The sequence below is a fragment of the Mauremys reevesii genome, linkage group 5 (assembly GCF_016161935.1).
Source record: "Mauremys reevesii isolate NIE-2019 linkage group 5, ASM1616193v1, whole genome shotgun sequence".
Classification (NCBI taxonomy): domain Eukaryota; kingdom Metazoa; phylum Chordata; order Testudines; family Geoemydidae; genus Mauremys; species Mauremys reevesii.
This window is the reverse complement of record NC_052627.1, coordinates 37,635,132-37,648,319: the sequence shown is the minus strand read 5'-3', so window position 1 is coordinate 37,648,319 and position 13,188 is coordinate 37,635,132. Positions and strand designations below refer to the sequence as shown.

General features: G+C 37.4%; 1 long non-coding RNA gene across 4 annotated transcripts in view; it reads right to left on the bottom strand.

Moving 5' to 3' along the window:
* LOC120405744 overlaps positions 1-13,188 on the bottom strand; it is a 120,903-nt gene that overhangs the window by 49,892 nt on the left and 57,823 nt on the right. For all 4 annotated transcript variants that reach the window (XR_005598821.1, XR_005598823.1, XR_005598822.1 and 1 more), the window contains exon 3: positions 1,751-1,824. This is a non-coding gene — a long non-coding RNA (uncharacterized LOC120405744). The remainder of the gene's footprint in view (positions 1-1,750; positions 1,825-13,188) is intronic.

Sequence of the window (13,188 nt, the reverse complement as noted above, 5' to 3'; positions counted from 1 at the left end):
AAAGCACACTCAAAACAACAAACTGAAGTCACTATGTGGAGGTAACAACAGCATTTACTATTCCCTGAGCATCAGTGATGAAGAAACTGTAAAGTTTAGATTTAGACAGGCAGATTCCTAATAGTTTTATTAGGGAGAATTTAGGTTGGAGCCTGGACATTATTCCCTTAACAATTGAAATTACTGTGATGGGATCCTCGATGCCCACCTGGCCAAATGGAAGAACATTACATCTAGAACTCAGCTGCAATGCTTTCTCTGATAAACAGTACTTTGCAAGAGACTTTCCTACTGTTGTGTTGAACTACACATCTAGGTAACAATCATGGATCCAGCAAAAGAGAGTTTACTCAATGTCAGTTAGGATCCATCAACAAGATATCTTTAGAACCAACACCATAATCAGAAATGTTTAAAATCATATTTCTAGAGGAAAAACCCAATATTTTAAAAAATACTACCACTGGCAAATAAATGGCAGCAATATTTATTAGACGTGTGTGTAGTACCTCTGTTGAGGTCTCTGGGTGTTATAACAGTACAAATAAATACCACTGATCATATATAGTTAATAATTGATAGCTAAATTATGCTGTGGAACATCTGCCATTCATTATGGCCATTATGAAATAATAGTGTGCTGATCAGAATAATATTGATAGGTAGCAACTGATGTTTGGCACAAATTAAAAAAAAAAGAGAACCAAGTGCATATTAAACAAAATAATAAAAATATCAATAAGTAATACTGACATTAAGCAGCAAACAATGTCTATGGACATAATAGCAATCCTCTGAATCATTAATTAGTTTTGCAGTCTAGCAACTAGCAGTGCTCTAAGGGTCAAGTTATTTCTTGCTTCACAAAAAAGCTGTGGCACAAGTCATCTAGGCCAAGATCCTCAGAGGTATTTAAGCACCTAACTCATTAAAATAAGTAGGCATTAGGCATCCTATTTATACTTGTTCACACCCCTTCTTTTCTTCAGGGAATCTAGAAATCTCTTTCATAATGAAATATCTGCTGCAGAAGAAAGCACTAATGCCTCTTGATCAGATAATTTTACATTCCAAAGTCTTTCTTGCAAATATCCTAATACTACTCTGAAAAACAGCTGAGTGCTGCCACTTCTGGGAAGCAGCAGAATGTGTGAATTACTGTACAGCTGATCTCTTTTCCTGTTGCTGAAGCAGTGAAGCTTGTACAGTATTATGAAAAAGCAGCACTATTTCCAGTTAGGTCTGATAAATCCTCCCTATTATAAACATGGTGCCCCTACCCTAGAGCCCTGCTACTGAGATCAGTATAGTCACAGTGCAACACCCTCTGCCTATAGGCTCCATCATCCCTGAGGTCAATTTCATAAGCAAAAGATATTGATGTCCTTATTTTACCCTCTCAGAAGATGACTTTATTTATTTATTTACTTATTTTAATAAAACCTTAAGGGTATCTAACAGGGTTTTCAAACAGCACAGCCATTATTCTGATCTCATACTGGATTTACACAGGTGCCCCTATTAACTTCAGTGGAGTTACTGTTCATTTAGACTGGAGTTATTGAGTTCACAGTCAAGCCCAGTGAACTTCCAAAACAGCAAATCACCAATGTTCATAAATGTTTTAAGCATCTTAAGTGAACTAAAATATTGTATTAAATAAATATATCTAAAATCTAAATCAGTAAGAGATGAGATTTACATTTCAAATTAATACTTAAAAAAAAAGATGGACTATTAAGTTGGGTACCTGTCACAGTCTGTAAGCAGAAGTCTTCTTCATTTCACCTGTAGCAGTTGACTTACAGCCTGATGTACCCTGTACTGATAGGAAAAGGCAAAATATCCCTTATGTAGACAGGCTCTTTTGCAAAAATCTATAGGAAGCCAATTACTGCTTCAAACTACATCTCAACTTCAGCCCAACCTAGTGTAAACTGGCCTTAACTTCAATAGAACTTTGCCAGTTTACACCTGTCAGTGATCTGTCCCATTACCTTTTCAGGGGTCAGAATCCCGATTGCACTTTTCAGAGAGAATAAAAGCTCTCTCTGTACAGCTAACCTGGACCCAGAAACTATGACATGCACCATGACATAATGATTCAGAAAGCAATGAAGAGGACAAACAAGAGAAGGTGATGCATTGTCTGTTTTCCAGGAAAGGATTGAATATGTGCTCACTGATGTATCTGCTTTTTCCCAGCAGAGAGCCTGGATCACCTGCAACTAAACCTCAGTAATCCATCCTATTCATTCTCCACTTTACATCAGGGATGTAAAACATCTCACATGATATCTGTTGCCTATGAACTTCCCAGCTACTAGCTTCATTGGCAATTAGTGTGAAAACAACTGGTTTGGAGCAGTTCAGTGAAAAATGGACAGCAATTAGGTGAGGATGCTTAACTATCGTTAAAACAGAAATGATTTCCTGCTGTGTTAGAGTTATATACACATAGAGTGAAATGCTGGCCACACTAAAATCAATGGTAAATCTCCCATTAATTTCAATGAAGTCTAGATTTCACCCCTAATATTTTAATGCTTTCTGCAGAGAAAAAGTTCTATGCAGGGTGAACTAGACATTGTTAAACATTTGAACTTGCCTTAATAAGACAGGAATGTGGTTGTTTCATTATGTTTCCATATTCTGTTTTTAGCTCCAGCTTGAGAATAACCTTTCCTCTATCTATACAATTTAACTAGCAAGTTTTGATGTTTAAGTATTATTCTGACAATCATTTGCTATAATTCATGGTCGCATCCTTCCTCATTCAACTCTGAGCTATGTTGCTGTTGAAGGCATGATATTCTGAAGGCACACAGTCATCTAGCTTATCTATTAATCATGGAAACCTTTGTTACAATTTGTATTTATAGAACAATTTGCACCAGAAGGTGGCGCCAAAAGACTCAATTTCAAAACTTGATGTTTTGATATGTGCTTGAGATTATATCATTCTTAGCTCTTTAAGCACACAAAAGTAGAGCCCAAGCCTCCTCATTTAGGGACATACACACAACTTGTGGCAGTCGAATCATACAGCAAGGAATTGTTCCATCTAGAAATCCTGGGTGACAACCGGGGGAAAGTAATATCTTTTATTGGACCAATTTCTATTGGTGAAAGAGACAGCTTTTGAGCTACACAGAGCTCTTCTTTTTGCTTTCTGTTGTCTCTCTAATATCCTGGGAATAACACAGCTACAATCACACTGGAAACAATTCTAGGAATCCTGACCTTTTCTGTGCTGCATAAACACTTCTGGGTATGCTAATTGTTATATATTGATTATGTACCAAAATGCACACTTCAGCTGAATATTGTCTCTGCTTAAACTCATTTTAAGAAATGCAATCAGCTGGAGTTATTAATGATCTGGTAAGACCAAAAAAAAATCCAAAGGTTTTTAATTCTAAAGTTTAGTTTGATTTGATGCAATGGACTATTAGCTCCTTTGATGGCCTCTATTAGTGTAGTACCTGAAAACCTCATAACCTTAATGCACCACCCCTCTGTGAGGAAGGGCAGTGCTAATACGCCCATTTTACAAATGGCAATTTGGGGCATAGATTAAATGACTTGTCCAAGGTCACACACAAGAAGTCTGTGAGAGAATAGGGAACTGAAGCTAAGTCTTCTATGTCAGAGTCTAGTACCCTAACGTCCGGGCTATCCTTCGTCTCTGTAGGTCTTGCCTTTAGTTATTGCCATATTACCTAAAGACACAATGTGTTATTAAATAGAATATAACTGAACAGACATGTATGTTTGTGCATATAATTTAGATACAGTACAATGTAAATGCACAGAAAAATACATCTGTAAAAATTTGATTGCGGATGCATATATTACTTTTTACTAACAGATTTGCAAATTGGCTCAGAATTAACAAAGCTAGTAGAGAAAGTAGAGGACATGATGACATCTAGTTTCTATCACAAGCCTGATGAAAAATCTATGCTTAATGGAATGACACTGATGAAAGGATTTAAAAACCTTTAGAAAAATCTGCTGTAAAACTGGGTAAAAGCTGTATTTTGCTTAAAACAAAACAAAAAACAACCCCCACCCCGAAAAAAATCCTCAACAAAAACCTGACATACTAAATACACTAAATTACCAACACAGCTCCCAATTGTGCAATATATTAAGTATACTCTGTTCACATTGGGGTCAGGAGACATAAAGAACATTGTTGTGAATTTGATCAATATTGAGGATGTTCAGCACTTCATAACATTGGGCTTAGGGGCAAATTCTACACCATTCTCTGCAGAAGAGGGATTTGTACAGTTCTGCTATACAAGGACAGGTGGGCTGGGACTATGAGAAAATTTTGCCCTGTGGTAGATTTTACACCCCGCATGAGAGAAAGTCCAGCTCAGTGGTGGATCCTTATATGAAAACTCAAAAGGGCCTGATCCAAAGTCCACCACAGGCAATGGAAAGACTTTCACTGACTTCAATAGATTTGGATCAGGCCAGAGCAGATTTGCCAGGGTCAAAGCTATAAGATCCACCAATACTCAGACCTGTATGTTAGACCAGACTCTCTATTCCCATACTTGAGGAAGGAGAGAATTCCTTCTTACTCTTGCCTCCAAGGAGTTTCCCAGTGCCCAGCTAAGCTACTGAGAAGAAGACTTAGCCCTTTCTGAACAGCAATGAGCAAGCTACCTCCCACCTCCTCATGTCTTCTATGAGGGGAACTTTCTAAATAAAAACACACCCATCACCACATAATGGAAAAAACAAAAGCCCACAGGCTTATTTCTATGGCACTTTTAAAACAAATTAATAGTCAAATTGTTCACATAAGGAATAAATGCTTAGATGAGTTACGTGAACCTGAGAAGGTTCACAGATTCAGTGCAGAATTTTAGAAACCCACCTAGATGTATTGGACCATTTGCGTTTAGTACCCCGCCCCCAATAGAAGCCTATGATAACCACTCTGTCTCCTTCACCCCACCATGTCCATTGTCTAGACTTCTCCATGAACCTGTTTCCTCCAGGCTCTCAACCCCTTACCTTGGATTAGTCCACCACAGGGCTAATGTTTCACTCTTCACATCACACCTATATGTGGTTCAAATTGTATATGCATTAAGACTTCTTTAAAGTCTGAATATGTAAGATATGATGTGAAACACCTGCCCAGGCTCAATAGAGAGACTGCAGATTTACTGTTTCCAGACTATTAATGGGGCTGTGCCCCTCATAAGCTACTGTCATAAGGCCTGATCCAAAGTCTATTGAAGTAAATGGAAAAATATTATTTTAATGTAGTGGGTTTTGTTTTGTTTTTATAAGAAATAAGTTATATACACATACACACATGGGAAACCCTGGGTCCAGCACTGTAATACAAGAAGCACTAGAGTGGAAAGCAGCAGATATTTATCAGTGCAGAGTAAAAATACACCACAATCTAGGACAAGAAATGGAAAATACCATCTAGGAGTTGAAATTGCAGGAGGAATTTAGGTTAGCAGATTGCATTTACACAAATTGGGATTTGGCCATGACACTCTCTCTGCTATACTTATAAAAAGTGCCAAGGGATCTTTAATGACTGTAAGAGGTTAGGACCTAAGTTTTGTCACATATGAAAAATAGCACCTCCAACTGCATACTGCTCCAAAGCATCACAATGGCTTATTCTTAATGAGTTGGTAATAGGGAACTTTCATTAACTCTCCCGCATGACACATGTGATGCTCAGGAGAATCTGTCTACATACAAGTTATAAATTCTGGTTGAATTTATGCAATTGCTATATCATTGAATGCTTTAGTGTATGTAGATCCATGATCTGTTACAACATATCTCGCCGATGGGCAACAAGGGTCGGTTTTTAAATCTTGATGGTCATCTATTCAAGTGTGCGAATTAGGCTAATGAGTTGACTGAAACTAGAAGAACCATTTTTCTCCAACTTTTCTGCAGGGAGCTGGGATTTGAAGGAATAATTCCCCGACAGTAGAACAAAGATCAGGGATTAGCTCTGGGTATTAAAGCCACAGAGCTCAGAGACTTTGGGGGAAGGAGGGTTCCAAGGAAAGACTCAGGAAGAACAAAGGCTTTTGGCGGAAAAGGGGGATGCCTTTGATCAGGGGCGGCTCTAGGTATTTTGCCGCCCCAAGCACGGTAAGCAGGCTGCCTTTGGCGGCTTGCCTGCGGGAGGTCCCCGGTCCCACAGATTCGGCAGCACACCTGTGGGAGGTCCACCGAAGCTGTGGGACCAGCGGACCCTCCACAGGCATGCCGCCGAAGGCAACCTGCCTGCCGCCCTCGTGGCGACCGGCAGAGTGCCCCCCGTGGCTTCCTGCCCCAGGCACGCGCTTGGTGTGCTGGTGCCTGGAGCCACCCCTGCCTTTGATGGCGGGACTGGCCAAGGAGACTGGGTACAGGAGAGGAAACAGGAGGAGATCAAACAGCTGAGCACTATTTTTCGAGAAGTTCTTCAATATTGGAAAAAGTACAAGGTAACTGAAAAACAGCTAATATTTAAAAAGAAGTTATGAGAAAAAGGCAGAAAATAGCTAATCTGTAAAGGACAGATTCTGATACCTTTATTCATCAGTAACACCATAGTCCATATTACCAGGAGAAGGTGTTATTCAACATAAATGTATGAATCAGAATTTGGTTATAAGTCTCACACCAAATTGTTCAGCCAGCCTCACTTGGGAAGGAGTATTTGTGGAATAAGGCTGGACAAATCTGGCCTTTAGAAATTATATTTATGGATGACTATGATATTTAAGGATACATTTGAATGAGTACATTTTAACATGCCTAAGTGGATAGACGAAAACGAAACCTTAGAAAAACCTAATTAGTTTGGAAAGAAAGGAATTAATAGATTTTTTTAGCAGGAATTTCAGAACGCTTTTGGCAACGTTTCACATGATGGATTATTTGTATAATCACTATAAATAGAGGGAAAGAGATGAAGGACCGTGTGATGGCGCTAGATTCACAGGTGAGCTCTGAGCAGGCTTACTGGATTGGACTAACAGGTGAGTTAAATGGACCAATGCCTGTCTTGATGGTTGGCATGGGGCTGCAGTGAGCATGCCGAGGCAGAAACATAGGTGCCTAGAAAACTTCTACTGCAAAAACTGAGGCAGCAAGAGAGTTTAAGCACCTACAGGGCTCAGTGGCAGGAGTTTTGAGAGTCCCAGCTGGGACTGATTCTGGGATTTAGGCTCCTAAAGTGGCAGTTAAGTGCCTAAGTCCTTTTGTGATCTAGTCCCTGGAACCCAATCCTGACAGCAACTGAGCTTCCTCAATTCCTCCTGAATTTAGTGAGAGTTGAGAGAGCTGAGTACTTCCCAGGAAACACTGAGAACCAGTTAGGTTTAGATGCATATTTAGCAGGAAGTAAGCAATAGGCAGGCAGAGTGTTTTTTTGTTTTTTCCTACAAGTTGGTGATAAATGGAGTCCTACTGAGACTAGTACTTTTAAATATTTTTATTGATTAACTAATCAAAGCTTTATGTGGAATTGCATTGCACTTGAAAATGATCTCAAAATAGGAGGCTTGATTGATTAAGATTCAGAGAGATGCATTTGTTTTAGAGGATACTTTTGAAAGATTAGACAAATGGACAGAGAGGTGGAAAATGAAATATATAGAGTCAAATCCATCCCTGGTGTCATGCCATTAACTTCAATTAAAGCTGCTGCACAGAAAAAAACATCTTAACAACACCGTTAGTTACATACACTACATCAACTATACATATATCTATAGATTTTAAGGTCAAAAGGGATGATTAGATCATCTAGTCTGACTTAATGTAACACAGGGCAAAGAATTTTACCCAGTTATCCCTGTATTGGGCCCAATAACTTGTCCTAAAATTTACATATTGTTGGCTGAATTAAAGATGACTTCAACTTTAAATTTGCCTTTTGTATCACCTTTTTATACAGTACACTGCTTCATAAGAAATTTGTAGTTCTCTTGCCAAAAAGAACTGACTGATTGACTTAAGTTGAAAAATCCATCCATCAAAATGTCCTCTCCTGTCAAGGAATCAACTCTTTTATTCTGTGTCTATAAAAATAAATAAATGATATTCATATCGTAATTTGAGAAACATAACACTTACAAATATTTAGATTCCATGGTGATAAGAACCTTAGAATTGCCACAGGAACATTAGATAAAGAATGTCCTAGGAAGTTACAACTAAAAACAAATCAGACTTTTTTCAAGGTTGTCTGCAAAACAGAAGTATTCCATTATAAATCATGTTTACAATATAATGATGAACATAATAATTAGAGGATACCCCAAAGTTCAGGGGTGTTGAAATCCAGGGGTGTTGTTCAGCCACAGAGTTAATAACAAACAGCACAACTGTTATACAGATCTGGATGCATATTCCAACTTCCTTCTAGAAAAGTTAGCAGTTCTAGGTCCATGGTCCCAGGCCCAACTTCAGTGTAGAGTAAATCAAAAGATCCTAAACATCTTTAGTAAATGACAAAACAAACTTTGCACATACTTATAATATTGTATGTACAGATTTCTTACACACACACACACACATTTCATACATAGAGGCAATATCCCTATAAGAAATTGAAGAGCTATATAATACATGAAATATACAACTCTATCTCATCTACTACCAGTCTAAGGGTTCTTAAACTTTGTCATAGTAATGTGCTCGTGGCAATAAAATCTTAATAGCACATTAAGATCTATATAAATACAACTACATTAGGGTGACTGGTCAATAATTCCTGGGGTACTCTTTGTTGCCCTTTTTAAAGATAGGTACTATATTTACTCTTCTCCTGTCCTATGGAACCGCCTCCTATCCTCCATAAGTTCTCGAAGAGTTCTCTAACAGTTCAAAGATTCCTTCAGCTAGTTCCTTAAGTACTCAAGGATGAACTTAAACAGGCCCTGCCAACTTGAATACATCTAACTTACCTAAATATTCTTTAACCTGTTTTTTCCTATTTTGGCTTGTGTTGCTTCTTTCTTGTTGTTAATCTTAATAGTGTTGAGTATCTGGTCACCATTGACCTTTTTTAGTGAAGATTGAAGCTAAGTAGGCATTAAACACCTCAGTCTTTTTGATGCCAGCTCTCTTTCCCTGCTAAACAGAAGGCCTACACTCTCTTTTGTCTCTGTTTTGTTCCTTATGTACTTAAAGAACATCTTCCTCTTGCTTTTATGCACCTTGCTAGGTGTAACTCATATTTGTGCCTTAGCCTTTTTTATTTTGTCCCTATGTTTGTTCTATTCTTTTGTATTCTTCTTTAGCAATTCATCCATGTTTTCACTTTTTGTAGGATTTCTTTTTGATGTTCAGGTCTTTAAAGGGCTCCTAGTGAAACCATATTGGCCTCTTACTGTCCCTATTTGTTCTTCACATTATGATAGTTTGCAATTGTGCCTTTAATATTATCTCTTTGAGAAACTTCCAGTTCTCCTGAACTCCTCTTTCCCTTAGATTTTCTTCCCATGGGACCTTTCCTACTGCTTCTCTGAGTTTGTCAGACTCTTCCTTTTTGAAGTTTATTGTCTTTATTCTGCTGCTCTCACTCCTTCCTTTCCTTGAATAATTAAATCCATCGGTTCATGATGACTTTCACTCAAATTGCCTCCCACATTCAGATTTCCTAAGAATTCCTCCCTGTTGGCCAGAATCCAGTCTAAAATGGCAGTACCCCTGCTTACTTCCTGCATTTTCTGAAATAAAAAATTGTCCCCAATACATTCCAAGAATTTATTACAAATTTTGTGTTTTAATGTATTATTTTCCCAACTGATATCTGAGAAGTTAACATTCTCCATTACTACCAGGTCTTGTTTTTTGGATATTTCTTTTAATTGGTTTTATAAATGCCTTCTCCATCTCCTCTTCCTGATTTAATTGTCTGTAGTAGACTCCTACCATGGTGTCACCCCTGTGTTTTACTCCTTTTATCTGTACCCAGAGACTTTCAGTGGTCTGCCTCTCATCTCCTTCTGGATCTCAGAACAAATGTATATATTCTTGATGTGTAAAGTAACACCTGCTCCCTTTTTATCTTGTCTGTCCTTCCTCAACAAGCTATACCCTTCTTTACCAATATTCCACACAGGACACGTATCCCGTCCAGTGATGCCAATTAAGTCATACTTTAGCTTATAGACTAATACTTCCAGTTCTTCCTGTGTACTTCCCACACTGCTTGCATATGTATACAGACAACTAAGATGCTGAGCAGATTCCCCACTGATTTCCCTCTTGTTGCTTCTATGACCCTATTCTAATTTTCCATGCCTCCCCAACATCTAGCCTTCTGTTAAGGTTGCCTTTTTATATTTACCTTTGGGCTTTTTTCACATTCTCCCTTTGAACCTATTTTAAAGCCCTCCTCGTTAGGTTGGCCATTCAGTGCATGAAGATGTTTTTTCCCTTCTTGGTCAGATGGATCTCATCTTTTTATATATATATGCATGCCTATATTCATGATCATATAACATACTGCTATATGGGACAGCATAATTTCCACTACACTTAGAACAGGATATTGTAGTCTCTCAGACACCACTATGGAATAGCTGTTGGTAAATATTGACTTTTTAATAGCAAAACTTAGAAAATATAAACATACACACATAGGCCTGATCTTTCACTCCTTACTCAGGCAAAAGTCCACATAATGGATGCAAGATCAGGCAATAGCCATCTAATAAAATGGCTCATTTAATTTTTTATTTTATATTGAATTACTACTTTGGTAATCAATAAGATACAAGATCTAATTGAAAGGACATCTGAAGATTGGCCCTAAAAGAAGGCTGCAATCTATCGTCAAAGATTACTGAAAGAGGGAAGCTTTACACAAAAATAAATAAATAGGTTAATTGTGCATCATCCATGTATTTTCCTAATTTAATTTCCTTTAATGTTTTCTCTATATGCTTAAACTGCATACAAATTAGGTTGACCTTGTTCATATCACCTTTGAAAAAAAATTGCTGCTTAACTGAAGAGGCTGTTATCACCTTCAGCAGCATTTTCTGAGTTCTTTTTATGAAGTGCAAATTCTGAACTCTGTTCAAAACCACAGTTCAGCCTCCTTGTTGCAAAAGAATTTTGAAGCAGCAGTACAGTATCAGTGCATCGCTCATGGTAAACACAGTCCTACTAACAGTTCCCTATTTGTACATTTATTATAATCTTATTAATTCTTGTTTTTCACTATGGGTAAAATCCTAATCTGCCCTGAAATCAATGACAAAGCTCCCATAGACTACGATAGAGCCAGGTTTTTATATTGCCTAGTACAATGCAACCCCAATCTCTGTTGGGGACTTAGGCACTAATGTAATACAAAATATTAATAATTGTTATTGTATTATATACTATACTATAGGGAAGTACCTCATAATTGATAATCCTGAAATAAAAGATGAGATCATGTAACTTGAAGCAGCTGATCCATTATTCTCTGAAACACTGCAGTGTCCTGGCTACCCCAATGAATTATACCAGACAAGTTTTGCCAACTTTATCCTTTTTGTAAGCTTAAGGCTAAATCATGGCACTAAGCCACAGCCCTGTGCTATGCATGGTGAGAAGTTGCACAGCTCCAGTGCTAACACCAGGAGACATTCTACCTTAGAGAATCAGTGCAGGAAACTGTACAACAGAGAGGATGATATAATTTTCAGTAACTGTAAAGTATCCCTGAACTCTCACTGCCTAAAATAAATTCATTTTCAGGTGAGAACTTTATAGTTTACAATACAGCTGTGAGATAATTGGATTTTTGTTTCAGGAGGAGTTTTGCAATTTCAAAATTTCCATTCTGGAATGAAATGGAAACAGAATATTGAGAAATTTCCCATGAACCAAAATTAAAACAAATTGTTTCTGATCAACTGAAGTGTTTCATATTGACAAAATTGAAATGTTTCTTTTTGATTTCAACTTCTGTTTCATATTCTTTCTATGTTGTAATATAATATTTTAAAATATTGAAAAGTAGTTTTAAAACAGAAAATTGAAAAATTCTGAAAAGGTGGAACATTTCTGAAAAGATGGAACATTTCAACTTTATCAAAATGCTTTGTTTTCAATTTTCATTATAGAATGAATTTTTCTCAAAGCTAACATATTTCAATGTAACATTTCACATTCAATGAATCTTAATTTTCCAATGGAAAAACTTTCTCTCAGAGTATTTTTAACTAGCTATAATTTACAACTGCTGGAGATTTCTATTTATAGCTCTGCGTTCCTTGTGTAACAAAAAAGTTTCTTTTACTGTTTACCTTCTTCACTGATTAGGTTGGTAGAGTCAAAATACAATGGCACTGTTTGAAATTAGTATAATGCAATCAGCTTAAAAACAATCTAATCTATACTGTAAATCAAGGAATCTATATCTTATATTTTCCACAGAGATGCCTTTGTGGAATGAATGCACCAGTATGTCTATTTCAAATACTATGTTGTATAAAGTATTGTTGTAGCCATATCAGTCCCACAATATTAGAGAGACAAGGTGGGAAAGGTAATAACTTTTACTGGATCAACTTCTGTTGTTGAGAGAGACAAGCTTTAGAGCTACACAGAGCTCTTCTTCATGCCTAGGAAAGGTATTAATGGCAGATCTATATTACAAACTTGCATTGGCACAGCGGCATCATTGCCATGGTGCCACTGTAGCACTTCTGGTGAAGACGCTCTAAGCCAATGGGAGAGAGCTCTCTCATCGACTAAATAACTCCACTTCCACAAGAGGCTCTCCCATCAACATAATGCTGTCTACATAGGGAGTTAAGGTTGGTATAACTATGTTGCTCAGGATTGTGGATTTTTCACACTCCTGAATGACATAGTTATATCATGTACTGTAGGCCTGGCCTCAGAGTGTCACAGCTAAATACAAGATTGAGCAAATAGTTTAGCATAAGTCATTAGCACATATTTCAAGGGATTCAAGGTGAGGACATAGGACAAAAATGAGGGATAGTCTGTTACATATTGTTGTAATAAGCAAAAAAAAAAAACAGTGTCTTTTAAGAACATGATTTTTAGTGTCTGGCAAAGTTATGAATATAAGTTCCCAGGATCATCTTTTAAAGTGTTGTGCAGGTTTCCTTTGAGATTGAGGTGTGATAGGTCGGATGTAGAGTGATTGCTTTGTGAAAA